Here is a 20,996-nt window from a genome sequence, read left to right as displayed (position 1 = left end):
GCTACTATGCATGTACACCTGGAACTTGTTCCCACATTTGCCTCCTATCCAAGGTAACTTAGATTAAGACACTGGTCTTTTCTTTTCTTTTTTTTTTTTTTTTTAATTTGTACAGGAGATCAAACTCATAACCTTACGCTTGCCAGCCAAATGCTTGTGCCACTGAACTAAATCCCTGGCCCCCACAATGGTCTTTCTCTTGCACCTGATTTGCAATGTGACTATTTCCAATCAAAATGAAATATTGACTGAAAACAATTTTCAACTCGCTTCCCTATCAAAATATCACAAACTGGATCACTTAAACAGTGGAAATCGATTTTCTAACAGAGAGGCTGGAAGTACAAAAACATATTATAGAAGGGTTAATACCCAAGGAGGGTTCTTAGATGGCTGATATCTTACTATATGATCACATGCCTTCTACTTTGTGCATGCTGAGAGACAATTGAAGCCCTCCCATGTCTCTCATAAAGTCACTAAACCTGTAGACCTGGACTCCACATTTACAATCTCATAATATCACTGTTAATTTTCTTACTGGGGTGTATCTCCAAATATAGTCACACAGGGAATTACAACTTCATGTGAATTAGGGGTGGAGGGACACAAAGTCTACAACATTACTTGAAGAAAGCAATAATAAAATGCATCAGGGAGGGATGAGGAGATAAAAGGGCTTTGCTGTTGTTTGCTTTTGGTTTTGGTACCAGAGATCAAACTTACGACCTCACGCTTAAGAGGCAGGCACTGGGCCACTGAGCTGTGTTTCCAGGCCCCCGTGGTGCAAGTTTTATGAAAACATTTAGAGATACAGAGAATATTAAAAGAGCAAAGTTCTTCAAATGTATATAAACCAAATGCAAGTTGGAGAGAAACAGAGAAAAGAGTTGCAACCATATATCTGGAAATGCTAAAGCCCTATGGCTACATAACTTCTAGCTTAAAAATTTAGAATTGGACCCACAACAGATTTAGAATAGAAAGAAATTTCAAATAGTGACCAATAATGTTTGACCTAATTAGGAAAAGAAAACTAATAAAATAATGAAACATATTTACCTTATTTAACAGGTCAAAAATAAGAATGTTATATATTTTTTAAGTTCTAGAAAGAGCACAGGCATATGGAAGAATACATGTTTATACTAAGTATCTGTAGCTCAGTTGGGTAAATCTCAGCACACTGAGTAACATAGAAGCTTCTAACATCAAATACATGTATAAATTCCAATCCTGTCAGCTAGATTGCAAAATAAAATGCAGTAGATAGTACATTCTGACACTGCTTTTGATAGTAGAATACTGAACATTGCAGACACCTTAAATATCTTCAAGGAGAAAATGAGATAAATTTGGATAGGTACTGGTGATGAGATACTATGCAGTAGTCATGAGTAATAAATGATATGTGCTTTAAACAGCATTGGTGTATCTTTAAAATGTGACATTTATATTTTGATGTAAATTGAAAACACATATACATAGAAATAAGTTTATAATTTGAAAAGACATACATTAAGCACATTGTAGTAAATACTTGTAGGAAGGGACTAGAATGCTATAGATAGATAGATAATTAGACAGACAGACAATGTTAAAACAAGGAAGAGGTTGAAAGGTAATAGATTGAAAGTTAACATAATGGAATTAATTTCTTCTGATACAAATACAGAATGTGATGATTATCTAGAGGAATAATGAATGAAACTACAGAGGGAGACAAGCATACATGTGGGAAATTTTGCAGGGAGTAAATTTTGATACAATTAGAAGAAACTTTTCAAATAGAAAGATACAGGATACTTCAAATAGTGTTGTTTGTTTCAATGCTAAGTTTCTGTAATTGAGTTGGTATATAAACTTCTGCGCCTTTCTCCTTTAGAACTCTTTCTTTCTTTCTTTTCTTTCTTTCTTTCTTTCTTTCTTTCTTTCTTTCTTTCTTTCTTTCTTTCTTTCTTTCTTTCTTTCTTTCTTTCTTTCTTTCTTTCTTGGGTACCAGGGATTGAACTCATAACCTAGCACTTTCCAGGCAGATGCTTATGCCACTGAACTAAATCCCAAGCCCTATAGCCCTTTAATAGGAGGAGAAATTAGGAGGTAGATGATAGAATAATTTATATAGATAAGATTTAGGAACTACTCAGAGGGTAAATTATTCATGGTTCTGGAGATATGAGTGATGGGAGAGGAAGATGGTCAATATTGCATGGAGCAGATTAAAATTCATAGAACTACTGAAGAGAAATAAATTGAGTATTTGGTAATACTTCAAATGATACATTTTTAAATTGTATTTAGAGGAACTTATTTAAAAATATTAAATATTTTAAGGGTGATTATATTAAACTTTGGTAAGTTACACAGCAGTAACATTTTACAGTCTCATTGGTTTGCAGAAATAATACTTTAGTTCTCATTTCTGTCACATGTTTGTGGCTGAAAGCAGCTGGATCTCTTCTCTGCTTCATAAGTTGTTTTTACTCTAACCGTCAGGCTGAAGAAAGAGGCCCTATTTGGGGTGTGTGTGTGTGTGTGTGTGTGTGTGTAGGGAAGAGCAAGATGGCTGACTTAAATCTTCAGGGCTTTTAAAACTTGCACTTATTCATATCCATGTCGCATCCAATCACATCCTGTCTGTCAAAGTTACTCCATAGATCAAGTCTAATACCAGTGGGGTAGTGAGTATACTTCTCTGAGAGAAAGGCCAATAAATCTCATTACAGCAGGGAATTTATGTCCCTCCTAAGAAATATGAGTAGTTAAAGCAATAATATGACCCATCATGATACCCCCTGCTAGGATGGTCTGTTTCCTGATACATCACTTTCATGAGCGTAGCATGTTGATTGACAGCCTTGCCTTCAGAATCGGTAGATAAGGATGATGTCATTCTGTGGAGTCTTCACATAACAGAATCAACGGACTTTGCTGGGGAGCAACATCAAACATACTAGAAATCATTCTTTCCAGAGAGTTTGCACGTTTTGGCTAAATAGATTGCTATATATTGGTAAGGTCACAAATTGCATGTGGATGAATGAAACAAACCAGAGGAGGCAGAGAAATAGAATGTAATGGGAGTCATGTGGTTATCTCAGAGGTACGAAAATATAATAAATCGAGGAATGATATCAGCAGCTGGGTTAGGCCTAGCAAAAGGCACCAACCTTATCAAGTCCAAGGAATTTGACTCAGTGTAGCATTTTTAAAATGCATGATTATATTCCCAGAAGAACTGAAAACATCATACCATAGTGATATATGTGCACCCATGTTTGTAGCAGCACAATTTGTAATAGCCAGATTTTGGAAACAACCTAAGTGTCCATCAACTGAGGAATGGATAAAAGACATGTGGTATTTTTATACAATTGAGTACTACTCAGCTATAAAGAATGATCACATTGAGGTATTTATAAATAAATGGACAGAACTTGAGACCATACTTATAAGCAAAATAAATCAAATCACATGTATAAATACCGTATAGTCTCCCTAGTGTAACAAATGGTAAGAGTACATAAGATTTTATGGTAATCATGATTCCCTATTATATTGCTTTGAAGCTTTATAATGTTTGCATTCATTAGTTGGAATGGTTTTGTCCTGGTTTGTTTGATTTTATTATCTGTGATGGTATGAACAGCTATTTTGAAGAAAACAAGACATTATAATAGTCAGTGCTGATTTAATATCATCTTGCTTTGAAGTTCTATCATAATTTTGTTCTTATCTTTCCATTGGTTCTATCATGCTGTGTTTTATTGAATTTTAATATGTGTGATAGTATAAACAAAATTTTATGGAAAGTGAGATAATATAGTAGCCATTGTTCATTCTCTGTTACTTGGTTCCAAATGCCCTGTATTACTTTCATTCTCTTGAATGGTACTATTTTGTTATGTTCGATACTATTGTATATGAAGTTATGCTCAATTATTTCAAAGAAAGAGACATTATGGTAACTACTGTTAATTACGGATTGTCTTCTGGTGAAATACTGTGTTGCTTACATTATTCTGTTCTGATCTGCTTTATTCTGTCCTCTTTTGTCTTAATCTCTTTAAAATAAAAAAAAAATTAAAAATACATGATCAAAAAACAAAACAAAACAAAACAAAATACATGATCAGCATGCTATATTGCTTGGTGTCATTTCACTAGGTCTTCTTGCTTTATTGATAATACAGCCACCAATAATAAAATAACTAATACTGGTGTAGCACCTCACTATTTAAAATCACTCTCTTGAATGAATGGCTGGTTGTTCTCATTTTGTACCATGCTGTCCATTCTTCACATGTGTCTGCCTTGATACCCACCCTGGCATGGTAAAAGAGGGAACTGATCCTTAAATCCTGCTTTACTTGTACTCCATGGCCTCTGGGTTGCAGTTAGGTTGGCCAAGGAGAAATAAACGCAGGAGGGAAAGGTCAAATGATCATGAAAGGAAATTCAAAATTCTTCCTCTCCTCCTCCACCTCCTGCATCCCTCTCCTCCTTTTCCTCCTGATTCATTCTAAGACCCTGTAAGAACTGAGTAAAGTACTCTTTTGTTCCAAGGGACTGCATTTAAAATAGTTATAATCCAAACATTTCTTTTTTGAGTGTGTACAAACAGAATAATACTTACAGGGCTAAATATGCAAAAAGGAATCTTCTTCCTCTGTTCTTTGGATATTGTGAATTCTCTACTAATAAAAGAAGAGACCCTAAGTAAGTATTTTATGATGGTGCAAATATTAAACTGCTATTTGCAGCTATTCTGGATAAACTTGTCTTTGTCTTATCCTTACTGTTACCACCATTATCATCATCAATGCATATTGGTAAATCTCTGCTGTAAAGGAATGTTGTAAATTGTCTAGTTTAGTGCAATATGGAAATTTGTGAATCTAAAACTTAAAACTATAATGGATAGAGTGGTTACCCAAGGTCAGTGAGTTAAATAGACCATTGTCATAGTCTCGCTAATAGATTCTGGATTCCATTTCTGGATGTGTTAAATATCTGGATCATCCTCACAAGGTTGGATCTATCCGGGTAACAAGTCTGCCTAGATCATTGATTAAGCTTTTATCTTGAGTTAATATCATAATGGAAAGCTTGTTGTGGGCTTTGCTCCTCTTTGAAGGAGGAGAGGAAGTGTCACTTAAGACAATGGTCTTCTCTTTTATGCCAACCAAAGCAATGCAATATAAATTAGTCCTTCTAAACTGCTTACTCTCTGTATTGAACTCTGCCCTAGGAACAGATGCTTTACAGCCATTGCAAATCCAAGTCTTATGCCACTGAAGTATTCATCTGTCAGGAGAGTGTGACATCTTATCTGTTAAATGGATGATGTTTAAAAAATAGCCTCTTCTCCTTTTTTTTTTTTTTTTTTTGAAAGATGGTTTCACTGAACAGACATTGCCTTGAGTTGTACTGAGGGAAATGGGAGTGGGATCAGCAGCCCCTGTACAACTCCTGTTCCTGTGTTCTCAGGAGCATAGGAGTTTGCAGGCTGAGCAGACTGGAAGTTGTAATGATAGAACTCCAGTGCGTTGGCGGCCCTGGAATATCTATGGTTATACTAGGTCTAGCATCTTCATATTTCAGAATTTACCTCTTCAGATGCAGCCAGTGCTTTTGAGGACAAAGCTAATAGTCTCTAACTCCTTAGGTATTCATTGTGAAATGCTATTTTCCATGCTAAGCTAATTTGCTATTAGTATGGATGTAATGAACAATGCTATCAAAATTTCGAGGTTTATGGTTATTATGCAGCCTTAATAAATGTCTATTACCTTTCAACAACTCCTGTCTCATAGTTTGAATTAATCTCTTTGAAGATGAGTGAATATTATTCTGCATAACATGATGCTGTGTAGCTGCAAATGGTATGGGGGCTGAGCGGGAATTAGTCACATAGATCACACCCTTATACATGGACATGCCCAAGGTACACACATGTCAGAGTCACACAAAGAGTGTCTCTTAATGAACCATCAGAAACTTAATATCATATTAAAATGCATTAAAATTTTATTATTATTTAATTTTAATACTATAAATTTAAAATAATAGGACATATATGGTTAGACATTCCAAATTTGTATGCCTGTAATTGGAGCATTATTTCTTCCCACCAGTTTTTTCCATGAGAAATTAAGAACTTTTGTGGGCTTGAGGCATGAGACTAAGTTCGTAACAAATTCATGCTCCCAAATTAGAAGGACTTGGAAATAAAAATTTGCAGGAGAAGAGTTTATTTTTGCGTCTAAATAATTTTAAAATGTGGACAATTATAATTTTATAATTTTTTAATTTTAAAATGTGGACAATTATAATTTTATAATTTTTTTGACTTTGCAAAATAGATTTGTGAATGGTGAATGGTTTCTTTAGTTTTCTTTTCTTTTTTAACTTTTTCCAAATACTGTTTATCCAGCTCATCGCACAGCTGACTCTTCTGCTTTCTGTAGAGGAGTCCATGTCTCGTCTTGCTTATTGGACCATGGGCTCAACATGAGAATACAAACATCACATTCAGTGCTTTACATAATCCTTTTGCACAGAGTAAGTATTTAAAAGCTGCTTGTTAAATGAAAACAGGAGTTGAGCAGTTTTAAAATAACCAATATAACTTGTAAATTGTTTGATAAAAATGCCTTTCTCTATTTACATTAGGCCTCTTCTAATGTCCTTAAATGATAAATTAATGAATGTAAAGATTGATTCCAGTATTAGACAGTTCCGGTTACTTTGTCTTTAAGCTTATCATTCAAAGAAGGTAGTGTAAAATTTCTTCTGCCAAGTCTAAAAAAAGTTGATTCATAAACCCAATAACACTTTGAGCACATAAATCCACAGTACCAATATTATCCAGAATATGCTCACATCCTATTTTTCTGGCAAAAGATAATTCATGGCCTGAAAAGCAATACAAATAAATGTCCCAAATTTGCAAATATTTGCTTGGCACTGACACTAATTTATTTAATGTCATGACTTAAATATATTTTAATAGATTCTCACCATAAAAAGATAGTAAAAGAGACTACCCTGCTCAAATAAAATGATGAATAAATAAATATAGCAGCTAATAATAGATAGAAATATGACATAAATAATGGTGATCCTAAAAGTAATTGTCGAGGTTTATGGTTATTGGATAGAATCTAATATGACATTAAATTTATACTGGAATTTCAAGAGCTGTCCTAATTAATCAATTGGTAATTGCATCTATGATTACTGGCTGTGATTATGATTAATTGCCAATATTGATGGATCTTTCAATAATTCTGGCATGTTCTTCCATATAGAATCTCTGCTGCATTAAGTAGGATGGGGAGGCATAGTATTAAATGCAAATAATCAAACGCTTCACTCTCATTATGAAACTGTCCTTGGGGGACAAGATTTGTGATAGTATAATCATGGGTATATACACAGTAGGAAAAAGCCAAGAAATGACAACATTATGCCTAAGATTATTTTAGTAAAATAGTCTTATTGTGCAGCTAGAGTGTATGTTTTATAATGATTCATTCACTTTCAGTTTACATTCATTATACCCCCCTCTAGCTGAGTCTGCTTTCATTATAACAGTATGATCTCTTCAGCCCAGCCCCGTCACTGCCTTTTGCAGCCCTATGGGAGTGAAAATTTATAACTCTTTACTTTTCTGTCAATTTTTTTTAAAAATTGTTAATTATCAAATTCTTTAGAAAGATATTAATGTCTCTAAGCAGAAGATACCCTCATGACTTTGTATCACAAAAGAGAAAAAGTTTAGAAGTCTTTTTCTCTACTATATCATGAATCTGGTGCCAGGTAGAAGGACACAGTCATATTAACAGGGATCCCTGCCAGTGTGAAGCTCAATGGGGGTCTGTCACTAGCATAGTAGGCTTAAGCCTCCAATAGAATTCTGCTCACCAGAGGCTTGCACTTCAGGTTGACCCAGTGATGTCAGGAGGGGAGCTCACAAGAGCATATTGAAAACATGGCTTGTTCTTAACAAAAAGGAAAAAGGAATAATAATTTGTGTTTCACAATAGGGAAACAACCTCCAAAAGCATCAGTCCTGTAAGCATCAGCCCAGTGAAACTGGGTATAGACTTTCCACATATGAAACTGTAAATAATAATTGTTTCCTTGTAGTTAGAAAATCAGACAGTTTTCTAGTTTTGCTAAAATAGACAGCTGAAGCTGGAATACTTTTAAATTGTCTGTTCCTAGATAGAAAACCAATAAATGACTCCTTAATGAATGAACAATGAGGAATGGGATGTTTATGTGTACTTTCAAAGACTGGAACATGGCATGTGTTGGGAATTGATTCAATATACACATTTATGTTGTATCACGTCACATATAATGCACTACATTATACAGCTAAAATTCTCTTAATGATTCGGTGGGAGAGGCGTAACAGGAATCCAGTTTTAGAAAGGTAGAAGTGACATTAGAAAAATTAGTATCATAGTCAAATCTACAGTCATTATTTGACGCTGAACCAAGGGGCTCGACCTAAGCTCACTACAGTTCCCAAACTCATTGTAATATTCTGATTTTTCAGAGAAGTCCTGAAATGGATTCAAAACAAGCTCAATTACCAGAGTTTACAATAGAGGTTGAACTCAAACGTGCTAGTCTATGGAAAAAGCCCTTTCCTCCCTCACCAATTGTCCCCATCTCTTTTTTATTTTCTATGTACTTTCTTCCCCAGAGTGAATATTTTGCCCAGAGGCTATTTTTCCCACTCTTAACTTCATGGCCTGGTATATGGCCTTCTGTTTGTTTTAGATTGCTACTGTGCTCTCTCAATACCTTCTTAGTGACTTAAAACATCACAGATTTTCTATTTGCAGTTTCACATGTGGAAAGTCTACACTCTGCCCCACCGGGCTGAGTCAACAGGGCTAGTTTCTTCAGAGATTGTAGGAGAGAATCTGTTCCCTTGCCTGTGCCAGCTTCTACATGTCACGTGCATTCCTTGGCTGGTGGACCCCTACTTTATCTTCAAAGTCAGCAGCATAGAGTGGTCACATCTACAACAATTCTGCTTCTGGCATGATACTGCATCTTATTTACTGGTTCTTCCACTCCCTTGTCTATGGAGCCTTGTATTAGATTTGTCCTACCTAGATAATCTGAGATAATCTTCTCATCTCAAGATCCTTAATCACATCTGCAAATTTGCTTTAGCCCACTGATACCTATGATGTACTTCTGTCTTTCATAATTGTAAGACAATGAATAAGTCATTATATTTGGCCTAGTTTGTAACAGCAGCTAGTGACTTTATGCAGAAATATGTATCTACCTAAATCAGAGTGCCAGAGACCTACAGTGGAGAGAGACTTCCTGCTTTATATAGTGGATTTTTTTTAAAGAGAAACAAACCAAGCAAAATGAAACTGAATAAAGCCAATCAACACAAACCAGTGTAAGTGACAGACTTTTAAAAACAATAGGAAATCAACAGTGGTTACCATAATGCCTCTTGTCTTCAAAACAGCTGCCCATAGTTTAGTAAAAAATCAAACACAACAGAGCAGAATATAACCAAGAAAAACAAAACAATGAATACAGCAAAAGCCTTCAACACAAGATAAGAGTAAATCCAAAATGGCCACCATAATGTCTTGCTATCTTTGAAATAGCTGCCCATGCCCTCAGATGTAATAAATCAAACAAAACAGAATAAAACTCAGTTCAACAAAACAATGAAAATGATACAAGACTTCAAAACAAGATGATGGGAAATTAACAGTGGTTGCTACTTTCAGAAGGAGATCCCACATAGGCAATACATTGCATATTATTATCCTCTGAGTTGATGACCAGACCACGAGCTCTACACCTACATAGTCAGTGAAACACTAAATACTAAAGCATTAAATTATACTCTACCTCAATAGCTATCATTGCAGCCCTCTACGTTTCTCAGAATCAGCTGATCACTTACAGTAGGGTGGGGCTGGCTGGCTTTTTTTGTTTCCCAGCCCACTATAGAAGGGGCTGGCATATGGCTGTCCTCTCAGTGGCCTGTGCCTGGTAGCAATTCACAGCAAGGGCTTGCTTCTTGGTGACTTCTTTTTCTCTTCCCCCATAGTCTAGTTTCTTACAGTGGAAAAAGACAATCTCTGGGAAACTGAAATCATCACTCATTATAAATATGTTATTAAATTCATTGTTAGAAATAACTTTGTGAAGTTGTAGAATAAACAAATAAAAATAAAATACAATTAAGCAAAGCCTATTTTTGATTATTAAAGTTTAAAACTTGGGGACTGGATATTAAAATATAAAATGGGATGTTATTAGGCATTCCCATAAAAACAGAAGCTGCGTAAATTCAATCCTGTTGCATTTAAAATTTCTTAGTATAATGGAAGACACAGGAAGGAAATGTGACCAAATAACTCATTTACTTGTGATAACATGGAAATGTACAGTTTCAGGGATACTCTATTTGTCCAAATTCATTTCTGAGAGTTTATAACAACATGGCCAAACTGTATATATGTTTCCCTTCCCCCTTCTCCCTAATGTTGGAGCTGACTGCCCTTTGGAGCTCACATCTCCTCACCATGCGCTGTGAATTACAGACAGGAGCTAAGAGACTTAATTTTTTTTTTTTCCTGTTGGGGTTCAGCCTTTCTTTAATCTTTTTCTTTTCTTTGTATTCCTTCATTTGGAATAAGACTGTTTACATTTATCTTTGTATATTGATTTTAAGTAACTTGCCACTTTGAATTTTATGGAGGTTTATCAAGAGTTTCAGAAAAGCCTTTGACTTGGACTTTTGAGAAATGCTCGAACTGTTGAGACTTTGGAGAAAGTATTAATATTTTTCCAATTTTACACAGGATAGTTACATCATATTCAGTGAAATTGTGCTCATGATATTGTCTTACTTAAAAATTAAAAATGATTTAAAAGCTGTGTGTTTTAGTGTCAATTTCCCAATAAGTAATGTAACAATGAAGCTGAATTATTAGTTTGTCTAGTGTTATGGTTGATGCATTGTGTCAACTTGAGAAGTTTAGAAGCTTACCTGAAACTCAGCAGGGAGCCAGAGTTCTTCCCTTGTAAATATTCTTATCCTGTGAAAGAAGAGGGCAAGGGGAGTTTGTGAAGTTTGTGAGTAATACACCCACCCTGAAGGGGGTGGGGTGGGGAATTGCCTGTGTACAATATAAGTGAGGAAAAGAGGCTTGTTTTTTGGCTTTTACTCTGGGTGTTGCCTTGAAGTGTTGCCCCTGTCTCATGCCACCCTGCCTTGGAGCCAGCTGATTAAGGACTGAAACCTCTACAAACAGTGAGCTAAATAAATTTTTCCTTCCTGCATTTTGAGTGCCAGGTGTTTTGTCTCAGCAAGAGAAAAGTAAGCAGGATTCCTGGAAATGTGATTACATTACAGAAATACTGTACTCATCAATGGTTTAATTCACTAAAGTTTATAGAGAGATATGTTAGTAGATGTACTAAGTGCAAATGGGTCCAAAAGAACATGACTTTAGAGGGGATGTCTTTTAATAGTATTAGCTCTGCTGCTTTATTTTAACATGGATTGTATAGTTTTCATTTGCTATACTTTTCACTATACTATTTCTTTGTTGGATATCTGAAATGTGAGCTAAAATAAATCTTTTGTTCTTTAAGTTGCAAGTGTCAAGATTTTGTATATCAAAAAGAAAGCCAACTATTACAGGGCCTAAATCCCTTAGGTAAATCCTTGGGAATGTTGGGCCACTTGGCTTGGATCATGTTACCATTGTTACATGGTAACATGTTACCAATGTTACCATTATTGACTCAATACTTCTGGTTAAAGAAATGAGTGCTAATAATACTCATGAATAGTGACTAGAAGAACATTAAGATGAGCAAATCCATGGAGATCAAGTTAAGTGAAAACAGTGAGGCGAGCTCCTGTATAAACAAAAACAAAGAAATGTTCATTAAACTAAAACTATGTAGGAAGACATGACTATAGGAAGTGTCAGGGATAATAATTCTGTACATGAAAGAACAGAATCAGAGCCAACTTTGATCTAATTCCAAAGTCTGTCTTCTTTCAGCCATGTGGATTTTAGCATCTCAATGTTCATAAAAGTTTGAAAAGCACAACTTTTCAAATATTATCATAGTTATATTAAATTTAATAAAAATACTCAAAGTAGTACAGTTGGATTTAGAAATTATTATATTGCATGGAGAATTTAAAATGCCTCTTTACTTAAAAATTAGTTGGTATGTCTTGTAATACACAAATGAGCCCCCAAACTCGAGTTTAAAAAATGAGGCAAAAACATATTTTAAAAAGTAGCGCTGATTTATTTTACCCTGGGCACAGAGACAGTGCAGCTGGAGACTGCAAAAGCTGTGTGTCCTTCCTCCACACTTGCCACCCATCCAGTACCTATCACAGCTCACAAAGTAAAGGTCATGGGCGCTGATCAGGAAATGAGAAATCCCTTGATCCTCTAGGAATGAGGAAGACCTTTGTTTCCCTTAGGAGAGGACAGAGAAGTCTCAAAGGAATTTACAGTTCTTTACAGAGGCCAGCATTGATTAACATATCAATTAGGTTACCCAGAGGGAGAAGGGAGAAGGGGGAAGGAAACATACACAGTATGGCCACGGTACAGGTATTTTGGTATAATACAAATATAATAAAGCTCTTTTTTCTAGAGTACAACAGTATGGAACATGACTTTCATTGTTATAAACTTTTAAAGGGATAGCAAAGTCTTTTAAGGTGATTAGAGAAATGTTTTAATGAATTTTTCAGATGGTCTAAAGATTTTTCTTACCTGTAGCTCATCAGCAAAATTTACTGTCTATTGTTCAAATTAAGCAAGATAGATCTTTCCTTTAGATTTCAAATTGTTCCACCTTTTCTGATGAGAAAATTTGGCTGGCAGAATAAAAATCTTAAAAAGTAAAGGAAAAAAAAAAAAAAAACAAGAGGAGGAAAGGAGACAAAACATGATTAACAGGTTTAGGAATAGCGTTAGTAGGTCTATATGCTAGTATTCTATAACGCAGTAGTCTAAAGATGGGTCACAACTGTTAATTGAGTATTTCAAAATAGTTAAATAGATAACAGGATTTTAGTTCTCTGTAATGTAAAGAAATATAAATGTTTTCGATGACATAAATCTATTGCTCTGACCTCTGATCATTACACATTGTATACATGTATTGAAATAGCACATTGTAATTCATAAATTTTGTATAACTAATATGTATGATTGAAAATAAAAATGTATTTTAAAGAAAGAAAAAATATACATAGGAAAGTGTGACTGAAAGAATTAAAATAAAGTAGTAATGAAACAATAATAATCTCCTGTATCTTTGCAATGTACTTGAAATGATTCCTCTTACGGAAATGCTCAATTATGTAAAGTTGATTTCACAAGGATACTTGCAGGCATTAGAGGCGATGAACAAAATAAAAAACAATATAAACATTAAGTTACATTGGCTTTATAAATTATGAGAATGATAATACTAATATTTTTTATACCCAAGCAATAAACCAAATATTCTGCATACTACACAAGGAACTTCTTTTATGGTGACTAACCAACCAATTAGGTATTATTACTATTTTATCTGTTATCTTTCCCTTCAGTAAAGAAGCAAACAAAAGAAATTTGTGGCTTAAAAGATTAGACTGAATTATTATCTTACAATTGGCAGAACCTGAATTTAAATCCAGGTTTATTTTATATCAAAATACCTAGGTTTATTAATTATGCAACATTGCTAGTCATGCAAATTAAAAATATTACATGAAAAAAATGCTGCAGATGTAGCTCAGCCATGGAAGACTTTTCCACATATTCAATGACTTGAGTTTAATTCCTAGGACTGCACAAATAAATGAACAAATAGATCTAAGTAATCATAAATTGAAAAATTATAAAAATAATTCAGTAAAAAAGTAACAGTTGACAATGTATACTGGGATGCATTTTTAAATATTTTTAATGAATATATCAATATTATACTGAGTATGTGTGAACATCTTTATGTAAGGAAAAGGAGCTATTTGTATAGACCTTGTTTATTTTTTGTAATTATTTTTACAGAAAGCATGAAATACTTTCCTACTTACAAGAGTAAATTAAGTATTTTCATTCTGAACCAAAAGATATTTTGTCCCTTGTTTATCATGATTGTGTAACTTGATACTTCATCTTACCGGACATTATAGTCATTAGGATAATAGCCAACTTAAATCTTTGGCTACTTGCATCCATTCTTGACAGGATAGAGTTGATACTTAATGTGTTACATATCTGGTTAACATGATCACAAAATAAAATTCCTAGCACAGAAAGGCTCCAGTTTATAATTAAATCACAATGCTTACACTTGGGAAACATCAGCAAAGGCTAAACATAATTTCTTAAAAAGACAAGTTAATGAAATATTTTTCAGCCTTGAGAAAGAATTAGAATCCATTCAACTCCATCAAATGATTAGACTTTCTTTTTAATCCCCTGCTGAATTCATATCTTGCTAATCCTGTGCTGTTCTCTGAATAATTACAAAACTCTGAGTCACTAATGCTTTAATGTGGAAAATAATAATTATTATTTTCATGATGATACTTTGAGAAAGTGTAAGATATTCCTATATATTTTAAGGATGTAGGGAAAATTATATACTAAATTGGAAAAAATTGAAGGACTTTTCTGTATGTTATGTCTCTTAAATTATGAATAGAAGCTCTGAGTTGTTTCCAAACTCTTTCCTGCAACTGTGGTAGTTATTAGAACAGTCACACAGAGGTCAGAATTACAACCACACTCGATATTTTCCAATGATAGACAACTAATGGAAAAGAAACATGTTTTTTTCATAATGTAAAAAAGCTTTCAAACAGCATGTCAAAACCAAGTATGAGCCTTAGATTTCACAGTGACATTTCTCAACATCCATCCCTTATGAATTCAGACCACTTTTCTCCTGAAACCTGCAAATCCTCAGAGCTTTTGCCCCAAATGCTTGAATAACAAAGTAGCTTTTAAAATCCTCCTAAAGTTTTTAGCTTATTTGTTCAATCTGCTGCCATTATTTGGTGACAAGTGAAGAGGAGAACAAGGTCTTTCATAACTCTTCAAGCCTGGATTGTGAATCAGTCATAAAGGGCTGGATAGTTCCATTTTAGCATTTTTCTAAAGGCTGTACAAGTTGTTCAACACCAATAATAGAGCTGTTCTCACAAAGAAACCAACAGAATAGATTTTATTGTGCTGGAGATTCATTATGAAATTTGAGATATCATAGTGTAAGGAAAAAGAATACTTAATAGAATGAGCTGACACCTTCTGATATGTTAGAGGTGAAGACAGTGGTTAGATCACTAAATTAGAACTTTAATGCCTGAAAGGTCTGAAAACATTCAGTGTTCTTGTTATTATGAGATTACCTGCCCAGCAAAGTTCTCCCTAGATCTTGAATTTCTTATCACAGGCATTTTCTTACTTGTTTTTCTTTTTCTATCTACAAATTTACTGACCTCACATATATAAAATTAGCAAAACAGTACCATTGTGTTAGAGTACACCATAGCATGATGAAGTCATCGTTTATCAAATTTGAAAGCAGCTTGAATTTTTAGCCCATTTTAGAGATTTCAAAAGTCAATTCATCTTTCTATATTCTAATCATTTACAAGTTTAAGGTGAATATCATTATTTCCTAATTCTCAGTGACACTGCCCTCTTTTTACCTACTGTACTTTTCAGGTATTGTATGTTTCATACCAATTATTGGAAATCAAGGTCTACTAACCATTATACAAAATACAACTAACACTCAATAATATCTGACTTCTGTATAGAGTCAACCTGAAAGACCAATAATGCAACCAAAAAAATGTAACTATGAACAAAACCTCATCTACTTGATCTTGGGAAGAAATATCAAAAGTGTGACTAGGGAAATACTCAGGGCAGAAGAAATTGAGAAGCCATTTTTAAGCTGTGTCGGCTCTTAATTAGAAAATGTTTAGTCCTTTGTGGAGCTTCTGGCAGTGATACTAGTTCATTTTGTTTGGGAATTTGTTATGGTGTTTGTTTATTGGTTGGTTAGTTATTACTGGATGGTTGCTGCTGATAGCCAATAGAAAACAGCTAGGGATCAAAACTAACAACCTACGGTCTTATTACACCACCTACAACTAAGAATTAGCTGGTACAAAAAATGAAAAATGCTAAAATTTGAGACAATGTGTCCTTAAAAATATTTTTAAAAATGCCTTTTCCACTTCTATCCATGTCAACACTTGAGCTCTTATAATTTTTTTTTCCTTTAAATTTCTCTTCTCATCATGAGTTTTCTTAATACCACCAAAGCCTGTTGGTTTTTATAACTTCACCATTAGCATCTGGTGTTCAAATTTACATATTTTCTTCACATTCCATTTCTACTACTTGCTGCTTTTCACATTATAAAACCATCTAAAGCATTATATAAAAAGCAGAAATTTTCTTATAAAAAAAGAAGTCATGCAGACAGGACTATGTTTAGTAGACAAGAGAAAAGAAAAAAAAATTGTGAAGATTTGTACACCCCTCATATTATTGCTTTACTCTATCTACAAATGTATATACATCATAAGCCTATTAAATACCAGACTAAATAAAGATCCTCTATATTTTTATATCTTGCCTTCTGAGTATGGCATTGAAACTGCAGATGAATTCCAGAATTTCACAACATTTTTTAAAAAACAGATTTTCTTGAATGTGTGGCAAAAACCAGTAAGTGAAGAGAAAGCAAATGAAAGGAGATAGGATTTTACACTAGATGTAGTGATGGGATGCCCAAGATTGGGCTGTGAGAAAGTCTCAGTTCATAAGGGATAAAAAATTTCTTGGTCTTGTATTGCTATATAACATGAAAGAAATGTGAGGGGATTTATGAATTAGTTCAAGTGAACAAATTAAGTGATCAATAACTCTAATAACTCTTAACTACATCCAAATAGGCCCTGTATGTGTGTATTAATATATACACCTATGAATATACACATCAATGAAACAATGTAGATACCTATGCAACAAAAGTACAATGTATACACCAATAAAAAGAATTCTGAGATGTTTATGAGCCATATGGTAGGCAAGCATTTCATGTGGTGGCTATCTGATATGAAACGTGCAATGGGATGCTTGGTATTTTCAGCAGCGTGATAGTCCTAAAAGAGGAGACTAAAAATTCCCTTGTCTTTAACCTGCAAACTTTATGATATGCAGGATTTCAAAGTGTACACTTACATATACTATTGCAATTCTAGAAGTTAGGGTTTCCCTTTCTTTTCTAATTACTCTTACAAAAATTTTTCAATTAGAAAAATCAAGAAAAAAATTACATATCTTTGGAATATGAGCATAAAATACTATTCTTAGACCAGAATTAAAAAATTACTTTTGAAAAACCCTTCTGAACCAAATTAAGTATTAGATACACTACAGAAGTTAATCTATTACACATGTATTTAACTAAATGTTTTTCAGATAGTGCATTTTTTAAAACTTTTAAAACTTTTGACTATGGGAGAAAGCTGGACACAGAAACTATCTGGTTGTAATTTTGTTTAAAAAATCAACTCTGTGCAGTGTGTGTGTGTGTGTATGTAAGTGTAAAGGAAATTTTTATGTAAACTGAAATAGAAATGCTTATCTTTAGGTTGGAAGATTGCACATAATTTTCAGTTTTTTTCATATTCACATTTCTCAGTTTTTCTGCAATTAAGGTATTTTATTGTTAACAGAAAAAAGCGACAGTGATTTTTCAAGGATTCCTATACAGAGCATTTTCTTTAATGTATTGCTAAAGCCGTTTTCATAACTGTTTCATTTGCTCTGTGTTGGAAAACAGGAAGGAAATGCTTCTGTAATAAATAAAAGCAGCATACAATAAAAATGCGGGAGATCCATAAATCTCTCTGCTTAGCAAAGCAATTTTTGTGGCTGCAACAGTTGGAATCAATTCTTGTAGAGTTTCATGTTGTAATACTGGCAAAGGCCCAAAGTCAAGAGTTGGAGCTGGGGACAAAGTCACTCAGAGTCGGCAGTCAGCTAAGACAAAAAGACCAATTTGATCAGCAGTGACTTCATTTCATGAATCATTATGCTGTTACCCTGTGCCTGAAGATAAGCAGTTTAGGCAGGGTCATGATTTAGCAGTCTCTTGAGACTCTGCTGTCTAATTAGAGTGATTCTCAAGAAAAACCTGAACTCAGCTAATTTCTCATTGGCCTGTAGGAAAGGAAAGCATGTGTTTTCTCTACTTCCAATGTTATATTAGCTTTATTAGCCCTGAGGTGTGTATGGCACAAATGGGATTTCATTTTGACTCAGAAAACTCAATGGTCAAAACTTTGTCCAAGATAATAATATGCTTGTAAGAGGTGACAAAAGCAAAACTCTGATGCTCATAACTATAGGCAGATGAATTCCTGTAACTGTTCTAAATATAATTTCACTTATGTTGTTGCTTTAGTCACTTGTTATTCTAAAGCAGTGTCCATTGCCAATCAGTGAGTTCTTATCAAAATTTTCCCATCGCAGCTGGGCATGGTGGCACAAGCCTATAATTCCAGCACTCTGGGAGGTGGAGGCAAGAAGATTACAAATTAGAACCCAGCCTGGGCAATTTATGGACTTAGCAAGACTCTGTCTCAGGCTGTAAAATACGAAAAAATGTCTGGGGAAAGAGCTCTGTGTGGAAGACCCTGGAGTTAATACTTAGTATGATTAAAAATGTAATCCTCCCATTGCAACAGTCTCCTGATTATTTAAAGTTGGAAAAATTTCACTTTATATATTAATTGTTTTATGGTTCTTTGAATCCAAGAAGACAGAAATACAAATCCTTGTAAAGAAATGTTTATGAATATACTAATTTAACCATATCATGAAGAGTCCTGATGACTTTTCTGTGAAGTTTAATTCATCTAATAACCCTTAGAAATCGTTACTTGATGTCTCACCCATAAGTCAAAATAACATGCTGAATGTTGAGCCCTCCAAGATGCAAAATGGAGATCTAACTTGGTGTAGAGCTGTAGAGGAGTGTTAACAACGAAAGTCAGACTGGAAGGCCCTCTTGCATACCTGTATTAGTTGAATCAGTTTTACCCTCCAGCCATAGTGATACAGCACTGACACATTCTCAGACTCCACCAGGTTCATTCATGTATGACTTCTGGCATCCACGACAATTTTAACCTTTTTTTATACCATAAGCCATGTCTGGTTGTTCAGTGAAAGTAGATTTTGAAACAAACTGTATCCTATTTTTAGAAGGTCCTTGTTTTTTTTTTTTTTTTTTTTTTTTTTTTAAGTAGGGCAGTGCTGTTTTAACAGTCTGGCTGCTGCATTTAAGCATGGGTATAAATTGTGCTTTAGTGCCTACTGAAACCTGGGCCTTGCAGTCGCATGCTATGAATTGCTTTATCATAACTCACCCTCATCTAAGGATTTACTTTGAATTATGTAACCTGTAGAGATCTAAGCAGGCAGTGCATACACATATAATCATATTGTTATGGTTTATTTCCTTTCTGTATTATTTCAACTGCTATACCACTTTCTTTTTTTTTTTCTTCTTTTTCTCTTCTTTTTTTTTTTTATTTAAGAGGAAAAAGAGAAAAACACAAAACAAAACAAAGCAGTGTAAGGTTACACATAATACATAACTACAAAAAAAAAAAAACATAACAGTAAGAAATCACCTGTTAATAGATTACATAATATCATCTTGGAAATAGTTGCTCAAATCACAGTATCAAAGAATACAAAGTAGACATTCAAACGGAGAGACTGCAAACAGCTGTGTTCAATGATCCAAAAACATTAATATAGTCAGCTATTTAACATCCCTAAACACACTTGTTGTTATATCCGTTAGAGCTCTTTTTTTTTCCCCTCCCTCTCTTTTTTATAACAAAATTTATACATTTTGGATTTTATTACTCCTCAGTTCTCATTACTCTCTTGGGGGGGAGAGAATAAAGTCAAATATGGCAAAACAAAGCTGTAAGTCCAAACCAAGGATAGACATAGCACATGATGTAGAACAGAGTACAAGGTCATCAACAATGGTTATCAACATTGTCTCTTGTTTCCTTAAAAGGAATTGTCCATCTCATTAGATATTATAAAGCCGGACAAAACAGTGGAGAACAAGACCAATAAAACTTAGGCATTGTGAACATTACAGGACTTCCAAAGGAGACAATAGTCAAACCAGAATGGGCATCTTTGTGAATCTTATTGCCTTCAATATATACTACTTTCATATATACATAAGCCTCTGGCAATTGTTTGTATGAGAAAGAGTCTTGCTAGGCTGGCCTTGAACTCACTGTGTAATCCAGCCTCATCTCAAACTGATGGAAATCCTCCTGCCTCAGTCTCTCAAGTTCTAGCATTACATACAGCATGAGCCATCATGCCTATCTGCCTCTGATGATTCTTAATAATATTGTTCAGTTTAATTTCTTAATACTATCCATGGTTTTATGCTGATTGTTCTCTTATTTTAATTATTCTATATTCTATGCAGTGCTTTTTGAGTTGAGCTGAAATGTTCATTGTATTTTCGTTACAAGTAAAGATACATTTTAAAACTTTCACTAGAGCAGAAGTCCTTGTCCTCACTGTCTTCTGTTTGGCTGTGTAGTCAGTGTGTGCAAAAATATACCCAAGAACCAGTAGTTGCTATTAGATGTGGCTACAAACCACTTTACTGATCCCAGAAACTGATGGCTACATTTAATGAGCTAGCAAACAAATTATGGTGCCTAAAACTGAACAAATACTATGTGCAGAAGGGAAATAGTGCTTTCCATTTAACCCTTCATTTAATTATCACTATGGCACTTATTGTTAGCACATGAATTAACATACATGGGAAAAGAAAGCTAAAAATACCACAGTGCTGTTTAGATATGTGCACAACCA

Source organism: Cavia porcellus, unplaced genomic scaffold (assembly GCF_034190915.1).
Source record: "Cavia porcellus strain 051 isolate PalLab524CR breed Dunkin Hartley unplaced genomic scaffold, mCavPor4.1 scaffold_17, whole genome shotgun sequence".
Taxonomy (NCBI): Eukaryota; Metazoa; Chordata; class Mammalia; order Rodentia; family Caviidae; genus Cavia; species Cavia porcellus.
Note: the sequence above shows the minus strand (reverse complement) of the source record.